We start from the raw sequence: 15,783 nt of genomic DNA on the forward strand, positions 1-15,783 counted from the left end.
GCTCGCCATGCTACTCTATCCTCTACAAGTTTCTTCATCTCCCAGTACTTACTGCAACCTACGTCCTTCTGAATCTGCTTAGTGTATTCATCTGTTGGTCACCCTCTGCGATTTTTACCCACCACGCTGCCCTCCAATGCTAAATTCATGATCCCTTGATGCCTCAGAATATGTCCTACCAACCGGTCCCTTCTTCTTGTCAAGTTGTGCCACAAACTCCTCGCCAATTCTATTCAATACCTCCTCGCCGGCCGAAGTGGCCGTGCGGTTAAAGGCGCTGCAGTCTGGAACCGCAAGACCGCTACGGTCGCAGGTTCGAATCCTGCCTCGGGCATGGATGTTTGTGATGTCCTTAGGTTAGTTAGGTTTAACTAGTTCTAAGTTCTAGGGGACTAATGACCTCAGCAGTTGAGTCCCATAGTGCTCAGAGCCATTTGAACCAATACCTCCTCATTAGTTATGTGATCTACCCACCTAATCTTCAGCACCAAATTTCGAAAGCTTCTATTCTCTTCTTGTCCAAACTATTTATCGTCCACGTTTCACTTCCATACATGGCTACACTCCACACAAATACTTTCAGAAACGACTTCCTGACACTTAAATCTACACTCGGTGTTAACAAACATCTCTTCTTCAGAAACGCTTTCCTTGCCATTGCCAGTCTACATTTTATATCCTCTCTACTTCGACCATCATCAGTTATTTTTCTCTCCAAATAGCAAAACTCCTTTACTACTTTAAGTGTCTCATTTCCTAATCTAACTCCCTCCGCATCACCCGACTTAATTCGGCTACATTCCATTATCCTCGTTTTGCTTTTGTTGATGCTCATCTTATATCCTCCTTTCAAGACACTGTCCATTCCGTTCAACTGCTTTTCCAAGTCCTTTGCTGTCTCTGACAGAATTACAATGTCATCGGCGAACCGCAAAGTTTTTATTTCTTCTCCATGGATTTTAATACCTATTCCGAATTTTTCTTTTGTTTCCTTTACTTTAAGGAGAATAAAAAAATGATGATGAGTTTTATAATTACGAGATGTAGGTATTTCAAATTGAACAAGAAAAAAATTGATAGTTGGGAGATTTGGACGAATTATCCCATATAATTCACATTACATTACTCTACCGACTGCGCTACACGTTCATTCTTGATTAACTGCATTGTCTACATGTCTGGGGAAACTTCAAAGCCGATTATCTCCGTAAATATATGACAACCATTAAGAACAGCCTATTTCTCGTCACTATTTAACCGCGTTCCACGTGTTTATTTCATTACGGAACAGAAAGCAGCCTCAGCCATTTTCATACTGCGGGTTAACAGTGCGGCAATCAGCATGACGCTGCAGAGGCTGTGGCTCTACACGATATTTGAAATAAAAACTACGTAGCTAAAGCGTGAATAAGAAAAATGTTGATTGGTATTACTACATTTGAATATCTTAAAGTCTGATGTAACGTAACTTAGTAATAAGTTATGTAATACGTAAGTAGGACCTACTTCCAAGAGCGTAACAACACCAGTGTACGTCTGCTGCGGCTTCTGACCAATCATCGCGTTTGTGTTTGTTTACATCAGGTTTATTCGTATGATGATCGGATTATAGCAGTCATTCCTGGTCAGCCTGGACTGGTTTACCAAACAGTATGCCGAAAGTAGGTCGGTTGTCGTAGTGTTCTGGCCGATCAGTGTATATTCCATAGTATTATTTAGGGATGTACAGTATGGTTAAGTTAATTACCTCAACAGTCAGTAGTCAGCTTGAAAGTTATATGTTAATGTAGGCAGTAATGGTAGTCGGCATGGAACAGAAAATCGGTTTTTTTTGCCGCCTTGTTTAGTTGCGCGGTACGGCATCGATTTCAAAAACATGGAAGGGAGAGTGAGTCACGAAAAAAACAAAACCCATCTTCCCTAGCTTAGTGTCTTATTTTTACCCTTTATTACTACTCTCTAATAGAGTGATGGTATTTGTTCTTCGTGCCATAAACTGCAGCTCTATTAATCAAATTTGCCGTTCTTACATTCGCACTCATAAATAAGTCTAACACATGCGTGATGCCCAGGCTCGTTGGAGGAGTCTGAGCCTCGGGGGTAGCCGTCGGTTGTCTGGGTTATAAATTTTCTGTTTCTGTGTCTGCTATAAACTCACCAACTCACAAGGGGACCCTCCCTACTGTAAATCACGGATTTTGATGCGCTTCAAATATGTTGTAGAGGCACTTACCCTGAGTACCTGGGTCCGCAGCTCGTGGTCGTGCGGTAGCGTTCTCGCTTCCCGCGCCCGGGTTCCCGGGTTCGATTCCCGGCGGGGTTAGGGATTTTCCCTGCCTCGTGATGACTGGGTGTTGTGTGATGTCCTTAGGTTAGTTAGGTTTAAGTAGTTCTAAGTTCTAGGGGACTGATGACCATAAATGTTAAGTCCCATAGTGCTCAGAGCCATTTGAACCTGAGTACCTGGCTATCCGGTTTTTTAGCGACGGGCCATGGTTTTTGAGAAAATCGATTTTGAAGTTCTTTGCGCGCTTTGTATACCCGTGACATTACATGTAATCCGAGCAAGTCAGCGTAGCGCAGCGGTAAATGTTCACGACTACCGCGCTCGATGTACCGTGTTCGAATCCTGCTCCCATGTTTTTTATGTATGCAAGAACCGCCCGGAAAATTTGGTCCTAAAGTTCAAAAACGAATAGACGAATTAACTTGGAAATACAGAAATGTAGTCGTGTCCTGCACGAAATCTGGGAAGTTCACGAAACTGGTCTACGAAGAATTTTTGCGTTCTGTAATTCTTCCGTACGTGCGCCAGAAATTTTTTTTGTACATTATCGATTCGTGGGGAGGACAAACCGATTGAACTTTATACGATCATGTATTCACTGATGAAAGGAAAGCGAGCTTCTGAACCCTAGAAGTGGTCCCACCAAAGTGCACTCCTTTTGCCAGCCCTGCGATGTTTATTTTTACCGACTGTTGAAAATCTTCATGAAACTTATTCAGAATGATCCCGACTTGATGAAAGACAATAGAGAGATAGCTTCTAAGGAAGATTCGATAAAATTACATTCGCTAATCCTACATCAATTCAGTGCACTTAATTTTGAAAGTATGATTAGATACGCATGGTTCGCATCGAAATTAGCAGATGAAAGAGAAATCTTTTTGAATTCAAAAGAATTGTGTTTCCCGGTATCACTCATGAAGAAACAGTGTGCCTGCAAGACGGTTGCTTTCATAAATTGCGCATGGTGCTGCGAAAATTTCTGCTTCCGTTGTTTCTATGATAAGTATCACCCACACTATTGTTCTGGCACATCGAGCAATGTGGATGATGAAAAATAAGATTTTGTAATAGTGTATAACAGAAAAAAATTAATAACTGAATGTATCTCTATAATTTCGTACACCTTACACTGTTGAAATAAAATTGATAAATTCTTTAGATTTTGAAAAAAAAAAAAGGAAAGTACACGAGCAGGCTTCAAACACAGTATCTCCAGCACGGTAGCGCTTTACCTTTACCGGTGCGCTTCGCTGACTTGCACGGAATATACACTACTCGCCATTAAAATAGCTACACCAAAAAGGAATACAGATGATAAACAGGTATTCATTGGACAAATATATTATACTAGAACTGACGTGTGATTACATTTTCACGCAATCTGGGTGCAGGGATCATGAGAAATCAGTACCCAGAACAACCACCTCTGGCCGTAATAACGGCCTTGATACGCCTGGGCATTGAGTCAAACAGAGCTTGGATGCCGTGTACAGGTACAGCTGCTCATGCAGCTTCAACACGATACCACAGTTCATCAACAGTAGTGACTGGCGTATTGTGACGAGCCAGTTGCTCGGCCACCATTGACCAGACGTTTTCAGTTGGTGAGAAATCTGGAGAATGTGCTGGCCAGGGCAGCAGTCGAACATTTTCTGTATCCAGAAAGGCCCGTACAGGACCTGCGACATCCGGTCGTGCATTATCCTGCTGAAATGTAGGGTTTCGCAGGGATCGAATAAAGGGTGGAGCCACGGGTCGTAACACATCTGAAATGTATCGTCCACTATTCAAAGTGCCGTCAATGCGAACAAGAGGTAACCGAGACGTGTAACCAATGACACCCCATACCATCACGCCGGGTGATACGCCAGTATGGCGATGAGGAATACACGCTTCCAACGTGCGTTCACCACGATGTCGCCAGACGCGGATGCGACCATCATGATGCTGTAAACAGAACCTGGACTCATCCGAAAAATTGACGTTTTGCCATTCGTGCACCTAGGTTCGTCGTTGAGTACACCATCGCAGGCGCTCCTGTCCGTGATGCAGCGTCAAGGGTAACCACTGCCATGGTCTCCGAGTTGATAGTCCATGCTGCTGCAAACGTCGTCGAACTGTTTGTGCAAATTGTTGTTGTCTTGCAAAAGTCCCCATCTGTTGACTCAGGGATCGAGACGTGTTTGCACGATCCGTTACAACCAAGCGGATAATATGCTCGTCATTTCGACTGTTAGTGATACTAGGCCGTTGGGATCCAGCGCGGCGTTCCGTATTACCATCCTGAACCCAACGATTCCATATTCTGCTAACAGTCATTGGAACTCGACCAACGCGAGCAGCAATGTCGCCATACGATAAACTACAATCACGATAGGCTACAATCCGACCTTTATTAAAGCCGGAAACGTGATCGTACGCATTTCTCCTCCTTACACGAGGCATCACAACAAGGTTTCACCAGGCAACACCGGTCAACTGCTGTTTGTGTATGAGAAATAGGGCCGGCCGCGGTGGTCTAGCGGTTCTAGGCGCTCAGTCCGGAACTGCGCGACTGCTACGGTCGCAGGTTCGAGTCCTGCCTCGGGCATGGATGTGTGTGATGTCCTTAGGTTAGTTAGGTTTAAGTAGTTCTAAGTTCTAGGGGACTGATGACCACAGATGTTAAGTCCCATAGTGCTCAGAGCCATTTGGACCATTTTGAGAAATAGGTTGGAAACTTTCCTCATGTCAGCACGTTGTGGGTGTCGCCACCGGCGCCAGCCTTGTGTGAATGCTCTGAAAAGCTAACCAGTTGCATATCACAGCATCTTCTTCCTGTCGGTTAAATTTCGCGTCTGCAGCACGTCATCTCCGTGGCGTAGCAATTTTAATGGCCAGAAGTGTATGTAATGTTACGGGTATACAAAGGACATAATGAACTTCAAAATCGACTTTCTCAAAAACGAAGCCCTTTCGCTAAAAGACCGCATTGCCAGGTACTAAGGGTAAGTGCCTCTGCAACAAATTTGAAGCGCATAAAATCCGTGATTTACAGCATGGAGTGTCCCCTTGTCAGTTGTACAAAAAACATGTGAATGATGTATGTGGAAATGTACGGAGAGGCGACACTTTTGGTGTGTTAGGTCGCCGTCGCCGCCTGCGACGACGACGCCAGCGGCGAGGTCGCTGAAGGACGGCGCAGCAGCAGCAGCAGCAGCAGCGGCAGGAACGGCTGCGCATGCGCCTGGGCGCCGCAGCCTGCAGCGCGTTGTCTCCCTCGAGGTCCGCACGCCTCGACGGCCAGCCGACCCTGGAGGTAGGCAGGGGCAGCAGAAACTCATATAGAGACTTCTTGTAACACGCTCACGCCACTGTCACGCCACTGTCACGCCACTTGGAGCGCTGCAGATTTATTTATCCTTCATCACATTTTCTTATGGGCTGATATTTAGTCTTCCATATTTGTTTTTAGTAAATATTTTACTCGTATTCTGATTATGCTCTACTCGCATCCGTGATATTGATTGAGGTAAATGATTCCAAATTCGTTTTTGCTTCATATAAAACAGAAGCTGCTTTCGTTTCATGGTGTTCTGCGGACTTACATGTATTTGTTGTTGCTTACGAATCTGAAGGTGAACGCTCTATTTAAACACAATGTTAGCATATTGCTCGTATTCTATGTCATTTTTGTTTCTACACGTTTTCCGTACTTTCTCGCATTGAACAATATTAATGTGCTAATAGTAAACTGCAGGAACATCTACAGAAAGGTCCCAGAACTGCTCTCATTAATAAACGGTCACAACGCCCATATAGTACTAGGGACAGAAAGTTGGCTGAAACCAGATGTAAATAGTAATGAAATCCTAAACTCAGATTGGAATGTATACCGCAGAGACAGGCTGGACCGTGAAGGGGGAGGCGTGTTTATAGCGATAAGAAGTGCAATAGTATCGAAGGAAATTGACGGAGATCCGAAATGTGAAATGATTTGGGTGAAGGTCACGGTTAAAGCAGGCTCAGACATGGTAATTGGATGTCTCTATAGGCCCCCTGGCTCAGCAGCTGTTGTGGCTGAGCACCTGAAGGATAATTTGGAAAATATTTCGAGTAGATTTCCCCACTATGTTATAGTTCTGGGTGGAGATTTTATTTGCCGGATATAGACTGGGAGACTCAGACGTTCATAACGGGTGGCAGGGACAAAGAATCCAGTGAAATTTTTTTAAGTGCTTTATCTGAAAACTACCTTGAGCAGTTAAACAGAGAACCGACTCGTGGCGATAACATATTAGACCTTCTGGTGACAAACAGACCCGAACTATTTGAAAAAGTTAACGCAGAACAGGGAATCAGCGATCATAAAGCAGTTACGGCATCGATGATTTCAGCCATAAACAGGAATATTAAAAAGGGTAGGAAGATTTTTCTGTTTAGAAAAAGTGACAAAAAGCAGATTTCAGAGTACCTGTTGGCTCAACACAAAAGTTTTGTCTCAAGTACAGATAGTGTTGAGGATCAGTGGACAAAGTTCAAAACCGTCGTACATAATGCGTTAGATGAGTATGTGCCAAGCAAGATCGTAAGAGATGGAAAAGAGCCACCGTGGTACAACAACCGAGTTAGAAAACTGCTGCGGAAGCAAAGGGAACTTCACAGCAAACATAAACATAGCCAAAGCCTTGCAGACAAACAAAAATTACGCAAAGCGAAATGTAGTGTGAGGAGGGCTATGCGAGAGGCGTTCAATGAATTCGAAAGTAAAGTTCTATGTACTGACTTGGCAGAAAATCCTAAGAAATTTTGGTCTTATGTCAAAGCGTAGGTGGATCAAAACAAAATGTCCAGACACTCTGTGACCAAAATGGTACTGAAACAGAGGATGACAGACTAAAGACCGAAATACTAAATGTCTTTTTCCGAAGTTGTTTCACAGAGGAAGATTGCACTGTAGTTCCTTCTCTAGATTGTCGCACAGATGACAAAATGGTAGATATCGAAATAGACGACAGAGGGATAGAGAAACAATTAAAATCGCTCAAAAGAGGAAAGGCCTCTGGACCTGATGGGATACCAGTTCAATTTCACACAGAGTACGCGAAGGAACTTGCCCCCCTTCTTGCAGCGGTGTACCGTAGGTCTCTAGAAGAGCGTAGCGTTCCAAAGGATTGGAAAAGGGCACAGGTCATCCCCGTTTTCAAGAAGGGACGTCGAGCAGATGTGCAGAACTATAGACCTATATCTCTAACGTCGATCAGTTGTAGAATTTTGGAACACGTATTGTGTTCGAGTATAATGACTTTCCTGGAGACTAGAAATCTACTCTGTAGGAATCAGCATGGGTTTTGAAAAAGACGGTCATGTGAAACCCAGCTCGCGCTATTCGTCCACGAGACTCAGAGGGCCGTAGATACGGGTTCACAGGTAGATGCCGTGTTTCTTGACTTCCGCAAGGCGTTCGATACAGTTCCCCACAGTCATTTAATGAACAAAGTAAGAGCATATGGACTATCAGACCAATTGTGTGATTGGATTGAGGAGTTCCTAGATAACAGGACGCAGCATGTCATTCTCAATGGAGAGAAGTCTTCCGAAGTAAGAGTGATTTCAGGTGTGCCGCAGGGGAGTGTCATAGGACCGTTGCTATTCACAATATACATAAATGACCTTGTAGATGACATCGGAAGTTCACTGAGGCTTTTTGCGGATGATGCTGTGGTGTATCGAGAGGTTGTAACAACGGAAAATTGTACTGAAATGCAGGAGGATCTGCAGCGAATTGACGCATGGTGCAGGGAATGGCAATTGTATCTCAATGTAGACAAGTGTAATGTGCTGCGAATACACAGAAAGATAGATCCTTTATCATTTAGCTACAAAATAGCAGGTCAGCAACTGGAAGCAGTTAATACCATAAATTATCTGGGATTACGCATTAGGAGTGATTTAAAATGGAATGATCATATAATGTTGATCGTCGGTAAAGCAGATGCCAGACTGAGATTCATTGGAAGAATCCTAAGGAAATGCAATCCGAAAACAAAGGAAGTAGGTTACAGTACGCTTGTTCGCCCACTGCTTGAATACTGCTCAGCAGTGTGGGATCCGTGCCAGATAGGGTTGATGGAAGATATAGAGAAGATCCAACGGAGAGCAGCGCGCTTCGTTACAGGATCATTTAGTAATCGCGAAAGCGTTACGGAGATGATAGATAAACTCCAGTGGAAGACTCTGCAGGAGAGACGCTCAGTAGCTCGGTACGGGCTTTTGTCAAAGTTTCGAGAACATACCTCCACCGAAGAGTCAAGCAGTATATTGCTCCCTCCTAAGTATATCTCGCGAAGAGACCATGAGGATAAAATCAGAGAGATTAGAGCCCACACAGAGGCATACCGACAATCCTTCTTTCCACGAACAATACGAGAATGGAATAGAAGGGAGAACCGATAGAGGTACTCAAGGTACCCTCCGCCACACACCGTCAGGTGGCTTGCGGAGTATGAATGTAGATGTAGATGTAGATGTAGAAGGGCGGTAGTACGTCAAACGCGACGACTTGGAGCAGGAGAGACACCACAGGAATTTTTAATTTCCACTGTCTATACTTTTAAAAATAAATTCACACAACTTTGTCAGAATAACCAGAAAGGATTCAGGATTTACACTTATAGTGGTGGAAATTCAAAAATATAAGAAAATAATTTATTTTTTTACATTTCTATTTCACCTTTTTTTCACTTGCCATTGGCTGCATTTGTTGCTATAGGTACACTTTTCTACATAAGTAAGGGAGATTCTTCGATGAATTTTGCACAGCATACAAACCATGCTTACAGGTGTATGAAACTCCAGAATTTTCCAAATCTATACGCCATCTGGTTTGGGTCGGCGCCGGGAACGTTCCACCTTCTTCTCACAGACAGTCTTGCTCTCTCTCTGGGTCGGCAAGATGCATTGATCATCGGTGGTGTTTTCAACTGCACCCAGGCCCCCAAAGACCAACTACCACATCACTCTCCGTGCGTGGCGCCAGGGACAATTCTCCCAATTCTCCAGCGCCTCAGCCTAGTGGATTCTTGGGAGCATGATCATCCGCGGTTTACTCATTTCTCTAGCCATTCTTCCAGCCCACTCGATCGTGTTTACATCTCTCATGGTTTTGTCAGTGAGGTGCAGGCTGCTGAGGTCTGGCCCACTCCGTTCTCTGACCATGACACATATCCGAGGGTTGGAACTTTAATAGTGGAAACTATTCATTTACAACTCGTATCAAGTCGATACGTGTTTCAAAGTTTTACTGACCTTCAAAGTAGTCACCAGCATTGTGTATAACCCATTGCCAGTAATGTGGAAGTCGTAGGATGCCCTTAGCAGTGCCAGTTGTATTGACAGTTCGAGCGGCGCGGTCTATTGTCCGACGAATTTGTAGCAGTTCCGAAGCGAATGCCGTAAAGTGTTTCCTTCAGTTTAGAAACCGAGTTGAACTCATGAGGGCTTAAGTCGGGGGAGTGCAGTAGGTGGTATAGCACTTAGCAGTCCTATCAGTCAAACAAATCAGTAAGAGCTTGCACTGTACGTGTTTGAGCATTGTCCTGCAAAATGATGGTCAGGTCCTGCAGAAAGTGTCATCACTTCTGTCTCTATGCTGTTCATTTTTGGAACACGACCTACGACCAGCTTAGAGGCAGAAGTAATGACACTTTCTGCAGGACCTGACCATCATTTTGCAGGACAATGCTCAAACACGTACAGTGCAAGCTGTTACTGATTTGTTTGACTGATAGGACTACTAAGTGCTATACCACCTACTGCACTCCCCTGACTTAAGCCCTCGTGAGTTTAATTCGATTTCTAAACTGAAGGAAACACTTCACGGCGTTTGCTTCCGAGCTGCTACAAATTCGTCGGACAATAGACCGCGCCGCTCGAACTGTCAACACGACTGGCACTACTAAGAGTATCCTACGACTTCCACATCGCTGGCAACCGGTTATACATAATGCTGGTGACTACTCTGAAGGTCAGTGAAACTTTGAAACATGTATCTACTTTGTACAAGTTGTAAATAAATAGTTTCCACTATTAAAGTTCCAACCCTCGGATATGTGTCATGGTCAGAGAACACAGTAACGCAGTGGGCCAAACCTCAGTAGCCTGCACCTCACTGACAAAATCACGAGAGATGTAAACACGATCGAGTCGTCTGGGCGCTACAGTTTGGAGCCGAGCGACCGCTCCGGTCGCAGGTTCGAATCCTGCCTCGGGCATGGATGTGTGTGATGTCCTTAGGTTAGTTAGGTTTAATTAGTTCTACGTTCTAGGCGACTGACGACCTCAGAAGTTAAGTCGCATAGTGCTCAGAGCCATCTGAGTCGTCTGGAAGAATGCCTAGAGAAACGTGTAAGCCGCGGATGATCACCATGAACCTTTTCCCAAGAATCCACTAGGCGGAGGTGCTGGAGAATTGTTGCTGGCGCCACGCACGGAGAGTGATGTGGTAGTTGGTCTTTGGGGGCCTGGGTGCAGTTGAAACCACCACCCATGATCAATGCATCGTGCCGACCCAGAAAGAGAGACGTGACCATCTCTGAGAAGAAGGTGGAACGTTCACGGCGGCGACCAGAACCAGATGGCGCATAGGCATTGACGATTCTGACGACAGTAAACGTGAGAACCATACCTCTCGCATCAGGGAGATAGGCAACTGCAGCAGCGAAGATACCGTCACATTAGAGGATTGCCATCCCACCACCAGTTGGGGAAGCATGAGAGGCATGTGCTGTAAAATCATGGGGAGCACAGAAGGTTGCAACAGTCACTTCGTGAAGGAGAGCTACACCGCGGCATACAGCATGTCGTGGGGTAAAGCCAGTGGTGTATGCAAATAGTGTTGACATTGGCCATGGCTATGCGATAGGTCTGGAAAGCTGCCATCGCCAGGAGGAAAAGCGATTCAAACAAGGGGAAGCACAGAGGACTCCCTGTTAGGCCCCCACGGAAGGCCACATCACTGTGACAGTGAGGGAGCCGACCCCACCAACGGGGGTCCACCGTTCTGCAAACTCCAGAATGTCCATCCTCAGCATCGATGTCGTCCGCCCAGGAAACAGACGTGTCACTGGGCCAGTTCATTGGAACATTGTTAGAGGTGCGCCCACAGGTAGCGTCGGATACAGAAAGGGAGGCAACCGCATCAGATGCAGGCGGGGGAAGGTCGGTGTCTGGAGGTGGACACCATTAGTTGCAGGTTCATCATCCTGTGCAGACTTCCGATGAACGCAGTCATCAGAACGGGTACGGCATTGTCTCTTCCGTTTCCTAGGCGACTGTTGCTTCCTAACATGATGTTCCATGTTGGATGACGGGCGGGCTGCCAGATGGCAGAAAGGCGAAGGTGGGTACAGCTCCACGATCAACAACCATGGGGTCGGTGCCTGCTGACGGTCGTCGTTCATTTGTATTGCCCCCAGCAGGGGAGTAAAAGAGACAAGCGAAAGGTCCATCGTGTCGTCAAGAGGAACCGCCACCGGTACCAACTGATTCAGAGGGGGCGTAGCAGGCAGCACCGTCGCAGAAGCTTAAGACAGAGGTAACACAGTGGGCGTCGCAGGAGGAGCGACGTCTCCAATCGGCACCTGAACCATCTACGTCGACGTTCAGAACGGACACGACCTTCCTGGCCACAACCTGAACAGGTGCACGGCTGGCCATCGTACATGACGACAGCCCTGCAGCCAGCCGTAACCAAGTAGGAAGGCACGTGTTTCCGTAGTTCAATTTTTATCTGGCGGACACCACTGAGGACACGGTATGTTTCTAACGTCTTCCACGTTTCAGCCACGTGACTGACGACGTTGCCATAAGATTGAAAAGTGGCCACCACGGCGTCCGACGGTACTTCAAACGGGAGTTCGAAAAACCGCAACGTTCGGAGGCCAAAACCAGCGTAGTCAACCACGACAGTCCCTATATGTCCGTCAGAGCATCGGAACTTGTGATCGTTAGCGTGGCAGTGCACAACGTCGGCGCACAGTTCGCATTCGCCAGCTTCATGTAAACCAGGGCCGGCCAAACGCTGCGCAGTGTGCAAACGTGCAGAAGTGCTGCACATGTGCGCGCGTGTGCGACAGCGACTTCTGTTATTAGACATGTGTCCTAAATGAACGGCGTCGGCTCCTCTTCCCTGTTTATGTGGTACAAGCAAGAGCGCAACATACCCAGTCTCGTTTACCCCTGGTAACCGTAACCTTAACAGACAAGAACTGAGAAATGGCAGGTACTGTGAAAAAGCAAAGGACGGCAGATCTATGCTCTCGGTCGTTTCAATCAAGCATCAGTGATGAAAATCTCCCGCAATTACTTTCGTTTGTCAATGAGCCGTGCTTTTGTGCCCGATATTAACTATATCATTTCGCATGACCAGTGATAAACGTGTTTGGATTTATTCCTTTCATAATTAAAAATTAGTGTTTACTAACTATGCATTATTGCCTCATTCTGCTCCATTTTACATTATTATCAGGAAAATTGATCATTAAACCGATTGTTGTATACATACATTTAGGGTTTTTTTTTTTTTAAATGTGTGAAGGGCTACGCTCAGTTGAAGTCGATAAAACATAACATTCATCTAATTGTCGGTTATTAGGCAGATTTCAGACGGAACTGATGAAAGATATAGCAATAATGGTACAGGTGATCATCGAGAAGTCTGTGGTTGTCATTCTGTTCAAAGGTCAGCGAGACAGAAATTATGTGGGTGTAATTGCATTGGTTTAACGTTATTTGAAATCATGACTAAGGTTCGTTGGAAGTCGCTAAGTGCGCTCCTTCTTAAAAACTAGATCAAAAACATTACGCGTATTTACGTGCTGTCAGTCAAGCTGCCTTAATAAAAACCCACGGTTGTCAGCTGTATTACTTGTCTTACTGGATTAAACTGTTAACATAAAAGTAGACGCCTCAAGGAGTAGACTGTGACAGTATTTTAAATGTTTAATATGCGAAATACCTTCCCATGGTTGGCTTGCAAGCTGTGGAAAGAGCACTAGAATGCGCCGGTACAGAGTATCTCAGCAGGTGGATAAAGCGACATCTGCGCGTAGAAACATGCACTACATGAACACTGGCGGCTGCGGCGTGCAGGCTGTGACCCGGAAGTTGCACATGTGCAGGAGCACCGCACGCGTGCAGAATTTCTGGCCGGCCCTGATGTAAACAGTAGTACTGAAGATCGAAACATGTATTCCGAAAACGTCTTGTGGCGGGAGACGCATTTCATCCCGTATAAAACGTTCAACATCATACGCCTTCGGTCGTTCGTGATCTGATGGGAAAGTTAATGTAACTGTGACTGGGCAGCAATAAAACGCCAAGATAGTGAATGAAATCGGACTCAGACAATGCGCTACGTGGAAGTAAACAAACGCGCTCTCGCTCGCAAGCAGCGCAACAGCCAGACGCAAACAAGGCGTGCGCGCCTCACCACAGCCAAAGGCGTACCGACCGTAAGACCACGACGACTTATGTAGACGTTGCCTTCGCATCAGGTACACAATAGACGCGTAAACCTTCTCTGGGGATTTTCACGGATTTAACATAGTACACCTTACTACTCTTAGTGGCCTACTAAAGGTGTACAAATCTGTCGTCCCGACGTCGTGGCCTCCCCTTGTCAATTGACTTGTTTCAGCATCGCCGGACCATGCCGGCGTGCAGTGAGGTAGCAGCATTAAGAGGAATGGATAGTGAAGATCGACGAAGATATCGATTTTTGCTTTTAAATTTGTCTGATGGTCATTCAGTTCTGCGCCGCACAGTAAAATATTTACTTTTTGGTCGTTAGGGTGCTAACATTGCTTTATATTGGGTTATAAATATGGTGTAGAAAATCCCCCACTCCCCTTCTGCTTGTTAAGGTATTTCCTGTAAATCTCTGCTTCACAGAGACGAAAATCTCTTGAAACGTCTTTTAAGGCCCCCTATAAACGATCAAACATTTTGTCAGACTCAACTATGCTTGCAAAACATCTGACCCTGTACTGTGCTGTTTGATGTGTTTGTCAAGCATAAATCGTGTTTGACATGTTTGCCAGAAATTTTGATGTTTGACAAGACGGAGGACATTATCTGTGATGATATTTCGCCGTATATGTTTAGTGATTCCATAATCGTGGAAACTGCGGTCAAGTATAAAAATAAATTAGCACTGACAATTACCAAAATGGTAGAGGTATAGCATGTATCCCAGCTATATATTACTCTTGAAAAGGGAATGAACAAAATCAATATTTTAAGCATACAGTCATATACAAGCCGAAGTGAAAGAAATAAAAGAAATCGAAGATCTTAAGTTCTTCCACGGACGATGTGGCTATATGTTCCTAAGTTGTGATACTTTAATGAACTGTCTTAGAGGAAGAAGTAGAAGATAATAAATTTTCGCATACACGTGTCTTCTTTTACAGTGTGAGGGCAAAGTAACGGTAAAGAAGTTATTGAACGTGTCCCTGTCCATACGCAGAAAGTTGATGCAGTCATCAGGTTCTGGATGTATTTCCATTAACAAATTTTCAGTTATATATTTCTCTCTCACTTTAAACCATCCCCTGACTAGCGTCCTCTCGCCTTCTTCTTTTTATAACACAGTGACAGAGTCAGTGTTATTGTTTTCGTGATCTTCAGTCTGAAGACTGGTTTGGTACAGCTCTCCGTGTTACTAAAAATGCCTTATCTGCATTTCTAGCCATTCTACTAGTGCCAGAATACAGTACACACGAAAAGCTTCTGCTTCAAAGGTAAGGTTACATTGGCAAACTTTCTGGGTACGTGTATGCGCTTCTTTGACACATCTGTGGCTAGATAAGAGTGAACTCTACAGACAAGTTTGCTCCTTGAAGAGGGCCTTAACAAATTTAAAATAATTTCATTATCCGTTCTAAGAAAGTTGATGTAATCATCGGGTTCTGAGGGTAATATTTCCTTTAGTAGATATTCATAGGCAAATCTCTCATTTTAAGTCATTCCCTGGACCAGAGTCTTTTTCTTATTCTTCTTCTTCGTCTTTAAACACAGTGCCAAAGTCGATGCCAGGAATGGTTTGCTTGCGTTTGTGGCCGTTCTCACTGCTTACGAAGACGGACAGCATCTGCTTAAAAGTGAGGTTAAACTGACAAACTTTGTTTGAACTTGTATGGGTTTGCTTGAAAAAGCCAAGGCAGTTTTTCCAAACATGTTTGATCGCTTACGGGGGCCTTTATATAATCAGTTATACTGTGAATGTATAATTTTTAGTTACAGGTATTTGTTTATTAAACACAGTGTATAAAATTTGTGAAAAATACCTGATGAAAAATTTATTGCTTGTGGAACAAGGATTCTGAATAGCTTGATCATGCATACTGACTGAAAAAAGACGAAAATCTAGCCTTGAGACATACCTTGCGTTCATTGATTACGAAAAAGTTCTTTGGTAGGGTCAAAAGTTCCCTACTATGGAATGTTATAAT

General features: G+C 44.7%; 1 protein-coding gene across 1 annotated transcript in view; it reads left to right on the forward strand.

The window, feature by feature from the left end:
* Positions 1 to 5,486: 5,486 nt before the first annotated feature.
* Positions 5,487 to 15,783, forward strand: part of LOC126473858 (uncharacterized) — a 142,894-nt gene continuing 132,597 nt past the window's right edge. Inside the window, exon 1 of the mRNA XM_050101186.1 lies at positions 5,487 to 5,588. The gene's annotated coding sequence lies outside the window, so the exon portion shown is untranslated. The remainder of the gene's footprint in view (positions 5,589 to 15,783) is intronic.

This window comes from Schistocerca serialis, chromosome 4, assembly GCF_023864345.2.
Source record: "Schistocerca serialis cubense isolate TAMUIC-IGC-003099 chromosome 4, iqSchSeri2.2, whole genome shotgun sequence".
Classification (NCBI taxonomy): Eukaryota; Metazoa; Arthropoda; class Insecta; order Orthoptera; family Acrididae; genus Schistocerca; species Schistocerca serialis.